This window comes from Drosophila persimilis, unplaced genomic scaffold (assembly GCF_003286085.1).
Source record: "Drosophila persimilis strain 14011-0111.01,24,50 unplaced genomic scaffold, DperRS2 tig00000677-arrow-arrow-pilon, whole genome shotgun sequence".
Classification (NCBI taxonomy): domain Eukaryota; kingdom Metazoa; phylum Arthropoda; class Insecta; order Diptera; family Drosophilidae; genus Drosophila; species Drosophila persimilis.
Window position 1 is genome coordinate 840115 of NW_020825333.1, and position 9975 is coordinate 850089.

A 9975-nucleotide genomic window follows, 5' to 3' on the forward strand; every position below is an offset into this window, starting at 1 on the left:
AAACAGCTAACTATCATACCCTAACAAACCATACACTATATTAAAACTAGTCTTTAGTCTTTAACACATATGTAGCTATACCCCCAAACCATAATGGCCATAATTGGATAGCGAACCGACATTGTACATACATAAATCAGTCAAAAATTTCATAAAGCCCATAAACTTTATTATAAAGGTTATTATTATTAGGATTATATTTGGTTTTGTTATACCCGATACTCAAAATGAGTATTGTGGAGATTTGTGGTGAAAATAGATGTGTGTAACGTCCAGAAGGAATCGTTTCCGACCCCATAAAGTATATATATTCTTGATCACCATCAATAGCCGAGTCGATTGAGCCCTGTCTGTCTGTCCGTCTGTCCGTCCCTATTAGCGCCTAGTGCTCAAAGACTATAAGAGCTAGAGCAACGACATTTTATATCTAGACTTCTGTGATATGTCACTGTTACAAGCCCTCACAAAGGGCGAAAATCTGTGGCATCCACAATTTTAGAGATACGAGAAAACAGAAAACTGTTGAATCGGCAGAGGATGACTATAATCTTCTAGAATGCAAAATCAGAACCAGATCGTATAATTATTATAGCCAGAATCAAGAAAACAATTCCATTCTTTCTCGCACACACAGGTTTCATGGTCGGCTTTGCTTATTGCAAAATATGAGTTCAAGGATCTCAGACACTATAAAAGCTAGAGAAACCAAATTTGGTATACACACTCCTGTGATATCGGAACTTGACCGTTTTATGTCAAAATTTCGCCACACCGCCTTCCGCCCCCGCAAAGGACGAAAATCTGGGGCATCCACAAATCTCAGAGACTATTAAGGCTAGAGCAACCAAATGTGGTATTCACACTTCTGTTCGAACTCACTGTTAAACGTATATCTCGCCCCACCCCCCTCCGCTCCCACAAAAGAAGAAAATCCGTGGCATCCACAATATTGAAGAAACGAGATCGGATCATTTTTGTAGGCAAAAGGAAGAAATTAATTTGCAGTGGCTACGCAGCGCCCGACGACACGCTCAGACTGATTTTCTGTCTCTCTCGCACGCACTCTTTGTCGTGTCGTTCAATAATAGCGGCGTCTGCCGGAGGAGAGCCATACTGACTAAGTATCGGGTATATAGGTATAGTTGCGGTCTCCGCAGCAACTCAAAACGTTGCCCCTCGTTTTGTAATTTAATTGATGTATTGATAATTTGTAAACATTGATGAGTGCGTTGAACGTTCCTTTCACGTGCCCACGCGAATTGTATTAGACGAAATATTATACCGTTAACCTGGACATTATTGATTTGACACTGATTTTACGCGGTGTTGGATCGGGTACGTCGGCAGGATCACTAGGGGAAATGCATGCCTTAACCAACACAGGAAGAGTGCGTCCAACGACACTAGAGGAAGCTATGGAGCTTTACCAGATTGGTCGGTTTTTAGAGATTGATATTTTGGCGCAAGGCTGTGAGGATTTAATACTCGATGTCCCTTGGTACTTTACCAACAATTTTAAAGTGGGGTTGCCAACCCCATGGCTCCGCGTGGGTGTTTAGACAAGCATGTCAGTACCTACGAGAAGAATTTACCGTTATTAGCACCTCAAATGTCCTGCACCAACTAGATAAAAAGCAACTGTTACATGTTCTGCAGAGTAATTTTTTACAAGCTTCTGAGCTAGAGATTCTGCAGGCTGTTCTTAAATGGGGAGAACAGAAGCTCATTCGCCGTATGGAAGATCGTGAACCAAACTTGTTGTCACACACAGCTCACTCAGTTGCTCGCAAGGGCGTAAAAAAACGTGATTTGAGTGATGTAGAGCTGCGAGACATCATCGCAGAATTATTGCCTTTAGTGCGCATAGACCATGTTTTACCACCACATAGTGAGATACTCGGCCAAGCAATTCGTCGAGGTCTTGTCAGCACGCCACCTTCACATATGATTGGAGATGAACGAGAAAATTTACGTATCAATGCCTGGATACGTAGTGGTAGTAATCAGGGACTCTTTGTAAGACCACGTCTCTTTATGCCGTATTTTGAGGAAGTAAAGGCCTTGTTGAAGGATCGATTATCTTCATCTCACCACCAGGTGGAACTAATGCGTATGCGTAAGTCGCGACACCCGCCAGATATTCCTGATACCTTGAATATGGTGTCCCACATGAATGCAGCGGCTAATAATGGACTTTGTAGTGTTGTTAATCGTGGTGATATTCATGAAAATATTGACATGATGGTAGGGTCGGCTGTTATACCAGCACCGGATAACCAAACTTTATTGGCAATGCGTAAACGCGAAAATAAACTTCGCCAGTCACCTATGTGCCAGCGTGCTTGTTTTGGGTTCACAGATCCTCCCATTTGCATGGGAATAGCTTGTTGGTTTTTCGGCAAATTCGATTCGGAATTCCCAAATATCCTTATTCACAGGGTCGCCTTTCGGGCTTTCCCCTACTGGTTGTAGTGGCATCACCGTCATCTGATGATCCGCGCACTGTATTGGCTTTTTTCATATTACAATCGCACAACTCTCGATTGTAACCGTTCTCAGTATCTTTTCAATACCATGAATGACCATGAGGTTCCCCGTTCTTTCAACGGGCTTACTACCTCAACTTGTTTGTTTTATTTCAAAAATTCTTAGAAACTTTTTCAGTTTTTTCAAACACCTTGATTTGTTTATTTCAAACATTCTCTCAACTTTGTTTCAGTCGATCTGCTTCATTTGTTGCTACTGCCACTTTCATCAAAACATTAAATTGAACGACAAATTCGGCTTCGGGTCGTGAGAGAATTATCTGATATTCTGGAAAACTCACACCAATCCAGCTAGAAAAGTGATGATGTTCACAAAGAAAATCCGGGTGGAGTTGCGTCCACTACTCAAGGCGAGGACAATTTGCTTGAAGATGAAGATCAAAGCCCACCGCCATCACCAGCGGCTACTGCCTCAGTTCCGGGAAACACAACCGTTGGATCTTCTTTTTTATCGTCCTCGTCAATGGGATCGTCAGCATCATCAATCTGTGGCACCGATTGAGTACACCCCTATTATAGCCGAAATCTCACTTTTCCGCGTCACCAATCAAATGGTCTTTTTGGTGTAGCCAGTATTTTAGCAACCAACTCTGGTCCTGCGCTTCAGTGTAGCTATGCACGTATTTCAGCGTCAGCGTGTCCACGAAATGAACTGCCGGCGTTAATAACTGAAGGGAACTTACGATTTCCGCATGGAAATAGCTTAGGCTTGGATATGAGTGTTGAGAACGGCGCATGTGCTTTGGACTCTGGAAATAGTCATCTTTCAGATATGATGCCGGATGTGGCTATGGCCACCGCATCGTTAGGTCAGCTTCATTTGTCGAATAATACTGGAAATACTAGCGGCCGTAGCGTCGGCAGCAATAACGACATGCCAGAAAGTTTACAATTAGATTTGGGGGATGGTCCAAGCCCTCGCGTAGTTGGAAACGTTCCAAGTGCACTGACCCTGCGAAGTATACACGCTAGTATTTCCTTCTCGGTATTTATCCTAAAATAAAAATTTTCCATTAATTTCAGCACGCTCTGCCACAAAGCAACTATCACCGCTTCGTGCAGCGCTCTAGTTCGCCATTTGATATGATGCGTCATGGACAGTTATCGCCCACATCACACCCTCCAAATCCTGGGTCATTTAACTCTGGACCACCCAGGTTTTTATAGAGGTTGCAAGTGGGCCCAGATCCGGGGCACTTTATTTTGGCATGCCTTTCTGAACAAAAATTAAACTAAAAATGTAATTTAACAATCTAGATAAATAAAATAAACTATTAAATAAAGCTTACGGAATTTTTCTCTTCGGCAAGGGCTTAAAATTAGATAGTATGTATATTATCTCTGGTATTTGCGAAGAAAAAACAAGTTTAAGTAATTTGTTTATTACATCTGCAACCCTTTTGCACCTTTGTTACTCGTTGACCCTAGTAGTTGGCAGATTGCAACACACCATAAATTGACCTTCCTTGCCAAATCCAACCCACCATAAACTTAAGTCGTCGAATGCTTTACCCGTTTAATCTGTAGAAATGTAAAAAGTAACTAGACTCAAGATACCTCTTGGTCATATGGTTATATATTTCAGATGTTTTCGATTTTATATATAAAGATATCTCTATAGTGAAAGGGAGGTACTGAAGTAGTGTATCTTTCAGCGTCTGGCTCGAATTGGGAGTGTGAGATCGCTCCCCTGCGGTTGGCCGAGGTTTTTTCGTTCTATTAAGTTCCACCAATAGACTGAGCAAGACAAACAAAATAAATGTATGGGACCATATGCTGGAAGTGCCAGCTGAAGTTATATACATATGTATATTCATAAATGCAGGTTTCAAGCCAGCCAGATCCAAAGCGGACGGAAGAAGGCGCCGACGACGTCTCGTAGCGCAGAAGGGGAGCGGCGCTCGTTCAGCATGGCCAATCCGAGATAGGGGTGGGCGAAGCCAAGAAGCTGCGGATGCAGCACGCCAGAGATTTCTACTTTCACCCAATAATCGCAGAGAAGGACCATTAGAAGCCGTTGCAAGGCGTGGCAAGGCGAATGGGACATGCACTGTAACCTGGAAAAAAAACAGCTAACTATCATACCCTAACAAACCATATACTATATTAAAACTAGTCTTTAGTCTTCAACACATATGTAGCTATACCCCCAAACCATAATGGCCATAATTGGATAGCGAACCGACATTGTACATACATAAATCAGTCAAAAATTTCATAAAGCCCATAAACTTTATTATAAAGGTTATTATTATTAGGATTATATTTGGTTTTGTTATACCAGATACTCAAAATGAGTATTGTGGAGATTTGTGGTGAAAATAGATGTGTGTAACGTCCAGAAGGAATCGTTTCCGACCCCATAAAGTATATATATTCTTGATCACCATCAATAGCCGAGTCGATTGAGCCCTGTCTGTCTGTCCCTCTGTCCGTCCCTATTAGCGCCTAGTGCTCAAAGACTATAAGAGCTAGTGCAACGACATTTTATATCTAGACTGCTGTGATATGTCACTGTTACAAGCCCTCACAAAGGGCGAAAATCTGTGGCATCCACAATTTTAGAGATACGAGAAAACAGAAAATGTTGAATGGCAGAGGATGACTATATCTTCTAGAATGCAAAATCAGAACCAGATCGTATAATTATTATAGCCAGAATCAAGAAAACAATTTCATTCTTTCTCGCACACACAGGTTTCATGGTCGGCTTTGCTTATTGCAAAATATGAGTTCAAGGATCTCAGACACTATAAAAGCTAGAGAAACCAAATTTGGTATACACACTCCTGTGATATCGGAACTTGACCGTTTTATGTCAAAATTTCGTCACACCGCCTTCCGCCCCCGCAAAGGACGAAAATCTGGGGCATCCACAAATCTCAGAGACTATTAAGGCTAGAGCAACCAAATGTGGTATTCACACTCCTGTTCGAACTCACTGTTAAACGTATATCTCGCCCCACCCCCCTCCGCTCCCACAAAAGAAGAAAATCTGTGGCATCCACAATATTGAAGAAACGAGATCGGATCATTTTTGTAGGCAAAAGGAAGAAATTAACTTGCAGTGGCTACGCAGCGCCCGACGACACGCTCAGACTGATTTTCTGTCTCTCTCGCACGCACTCATTGTCGTGTCGTTCAATAATAGCGGCGTCTGCCGGAGGAGAGCCATACTGACTAAGTATCGGGTATATAGGTATAGTTGCGGTCTCCGCAGCAACTCAAAACGTTGCCCCTCGTTTTGTAATTTAATTGATGTATTGATAATTTGTAAACATTGATGAGTGCGTTGAACGTTCCTTTCACGTGCCCACGCGAATTGTATTAGACGAAATATTATACCGTTAACCTGGACATTATTGATTTGACACTGATTTTACGCGGTGTTGGATCGGGTACGTCGGCAGGATCACTAGGGGAAATGCATGCCTTAACCAACACAGGAAAAGTGCGTCCAACGACACTAGAGGAAGCTATGGAGCTTTACCAGATTGGTCGGTTTTTAGAGATAGATATTTTGGCGCAAGGCTGTGAGGATTTAATACTCGATGTCCCTTGGTACTTTACCAACAATTTTAAAGTGGGGTTGCCAACCCCATGGCTCCGCGTGGGTGTTTGGACAAGCATGTCAGTACCTACGAGAAGAATTTACCGTTATTAGCACCTCACCTGTCCTGCACCAACTACATAAAAAGCATCTGTTACATGTTCTGCAGAGTAATTTTTTACAAGCTTCTGAGCTAGAGATTCTGCAGGCTGTTCTTAAATGGGGAGAACAGGAGCTCAATCGCCATATGGAAGATCGTGAACCAAACTTGTTGTCACACACAGCTCACTCAGTTGCTCGCAAGGGCGTAAAAAAAACGTGATTTGAGTGATGTAGAGCTGCGAGACATCATCGCAGAATTATTGCCTTTAGTGCGCATAGACCATGTTTTACCACCACATAGTGAGATACTCGGCCAAGCAATTCGTCGAGGTCTTGTCAGCACGCCACCTTCACATATGATTGGAGATGAACGAGAAAATTTACGTATCAATGACTGGATACGTAGTGGTAGTAATCAGGGACTCTTTGTAAGACCACGTCTCTTTATGCCGTATTTTGAGGAAGTAAAGGCCTTGTTGAAGGATCGATTATCTTCATCTCACCACCAGGTGGAACTAATGCGTATGCGTAGGTCGCGAAACCCGCCAGATATTTCTGATACCTTGAATATGGTGTCCCACATGAATGCAGCGGCTAATAATGGACTTTGTAGTGCTGTTAATCGTGGTGCTATTCATGAAAATATTGACATGATGGTAGGGTCGGCTGTTATACCAGCACCGGATAACCAAACTTTATTGGCAATGCGTAAACGCGAAAATAAACTTCGCCAGTCACCTATGTGCCAGCGTGCATTGCTACTGCCACTTTCATCAAAACATGAAATTGAACTACAAATTCGGCTTCGGGTCGTGAGGGAATTATCTGATATTCTGGAAAGCTCACACCAATCCAGCTAGAAAAGTGATGATGTTCACAAAGAAAATCCGGGTGGAGTTGCGTCCACTACTCAAGGCGAGGACAATTTGCTTGAAGATGAAGATCAAAGCCCACCGCCATCACCAGCGGCTACTGGCTCAGTTCCGGGAAACACAACCGTTGGATCTTCTTTTTTATCGTCCTCGTCAATGGGATCGTCAGCATCATCAATCTGTGGCACCGATGCAGTACACCCCTATTATAGCCGAAATCTCATTTTTCCGCGTCACCAATCAAATGGTCTTTTTGGTGTAGCCAGTATTTTAGCAACCAACTCTGGTCCTGCGCTTCAATGTAGCTATGCACGTATTTCAGCGTCAGCGCTTCCACGAAATGAACTGCCGGCGTTAATAACTGAAGAGAACTTACGATTTCCGCATGGAAATAGCTTAGGCTTGGATATGAGTGTTGAGAACGGCGCATGTGCTTTGGACTCTGGAAATAGTCATCTTTCAGATATGATGCCGGATGAGGCTATGGCCACCGCATCGTTAGGTCAGCTTCATTTGTCGAATAATACTGGAAATACTAGCGGCCGTAGCGTCGGCAGCAATAACGACATGCCAGAAAGTTTACAATTAGATTTGGGGGATGGTCCAAGCCCTCGCGTAGTTGGTAACGTTCCAAGTGCACTGACCTTGCGAAGTATACACGTAAGTATTTCCTTCTCGGTATTTATCATAAAATAAAAATTTTCCATTAATTTCAGCACGCTCTGCCACAAAGCAACTATCACCGCTTCGTGCAGCGCTCTAGTTCGCCATTTGATATGATGCGTCATGGACAGTTATCGCCCACATCACACCCTCCAGATCCTGGGTCATTTAACTCTGGACCACCCAGGTTTTTATAGAGGTTGCAAGTGGGCCCAGATCCGGGGCACTTTATTTTGGGATGCCTTTCTGAACAAAAATGTAATTTAACAATCTAGATAAATAAAATAAACTATTAAATAAAGCTTACGGAATTTTTCTCTTCGGCAAGGGCTTAAAATTAGATAGTATGTATAAGTATGTATATTATCTCTGGTATTTGCGAAGAAAAAACAAGTTTAAGTAATTTGTTTATTACATCTGCAACCCTTTTGCACCTTTGTTACTCGTTGACCCTAGTAGTTGGCAGATTGCAACATACAATAAATTGACCTTCCTTGCCAAATCCAACCCACCATTAACTTAAGTTTTGCTTTACCCGTTTAATCTGTCGAAATGTATAAAGTAACTAGACTGAAGATACCTCTTGGTCATATGCTCATATATTTCAGATGTTTTAGACTTTATATAGAAAGATATCTCTCTAGTGAAAGGGAGGTACTGAAGTAGTGTATCTTTCAGCGTCTGGCTCGAATTGGGAGTGTGAGATCGCTCCCCTGCGGTTGGCCGAGGTTTTTTCGTTCTATTAAGTTCTACCAATAGACTGAGCAAGACAAACAAAATAAATGTATGGGACCATATAGTCTGGAAGTGCCAGCTGAAGTTATATACATATGTATATTCATAAATGCAGGTTTCAAGCCAGCCAGATCCAAAGCGGACGGAAGAAGGCGCCGACGCCGTCTCGTAGCGCAGAAGGGGAGCGGCGCTCGTTCAGCATGGCCAATCCGAGATAGGGGTGGGCGAAGCCAAGAAGCTGCGGATGCAGCACGCCAGAGATTTCTACTTTCACCCAATAAGCGCAGAGAAGGACCATTAGAAGCCGTTGCAAGGCGTGGCAAGGCGAATGGGACATGCACTGTAACCTGGAAAAAAATCATAGCTAACTATCATACCCTAACAAACCAGTATATGGTTATATTAAAACTAGTCTTTAGTCTTCAACACATATGTAGCTATACCCCCAAACCATAATGGCCATAATTGGATAGCGAACCGACATTGTACATACATAAATCAGTTAAAAATTTCATAAAGCCCATAAACTTTATTATAAAGGGTTTTATTATTAGGATTATATTTGGTTTTTTTATACCCGATACTCAAAATGAGTATTGGGGTATATTAGATTTGTGGTGAAAATGGATGTGTGTAACGTCCAGAAGGAATCGTTTCCGACCCCATAAAGTATATATATTCTTGATCACCATCAATAGCCGAGTCGATTGAGCCCTGTCTGTCTGTCCCTCTGTCCGTCCCTATTAGCGCCTAGTGCTCAAAGACTATAAGAGCTAGAGCAACGACATTTTATATCTAGACTTCTGTGATATGTCACTGTTACAAGCCCTCACAAAGGGCGAAAATCTGTGGCATCCACAATTATAGAGATGCGAGAAAACAGAAAACGTTGAATCGCAGAGGATGACTATATTTTCTAGAATGCTAAATCAGAACCAGATCGTATAATTATTATAGCCAGAATCAAGAAAACAATTTCATTCTTTCTCTCTCTGTCTTTCTCTAACACACAGGTTTCATGGTCGGCTTTGCTTATTGCAAAATATGAGTTCAAGGATCTCAGATACTATAAAAGCTAGAGAAACCAAATTTGGTATACACACTCCTGTGATATCGGACCTTGACCGTTTTGTGTCAAAATTTCGCCACACCGCCTTCCGCCCCCGCAAAGGACAAAAATCTGGGGCATCCACAAATCTCAGAGACTATTAAGGCTAGAGCAACCAAATTTGGTATCCACACTCCTGTTCGAACTCACTGTTAAACGTATATCTCGCCGCACCCCCTTACGCTCCCACAAAAGAGGAAAATCTGTGTCATCCACAATATTGAAGAAACGAGAAAACTAAAAACGCAAAATCATAGAGAATGACCATATTTATCAGATTGCTGAATCTGAATCAGATCAGATCATTTTTGTAGGCAAAAGGAAGAAATTAATTTGCAGTGGCTACGCAGCGCCCGACGACACGCTCAGACTGATTTTCTGTCTCTCTCGCACGCACTC

The 9975-nt window shown here is 42.4% G+C and overlaps 2 pseudogenes; both read left to right on the forward strand.

Moving 5' to 3' along the window:
* The first annotated feature begins 1944 nt into the window (after positions 1–1944).
* Positions 1945–3797, forward strand: LOC113566372 (annotated as a pseudogene).
* A 2028-nt stretch (positions 3798–5825) lies between these two features.
* Positions 5826–7964, forward strand: LOC6603985 (annotated as a pseudogene).
* Positions 7965–9975: the final 2011 nt, after the last annotated feature.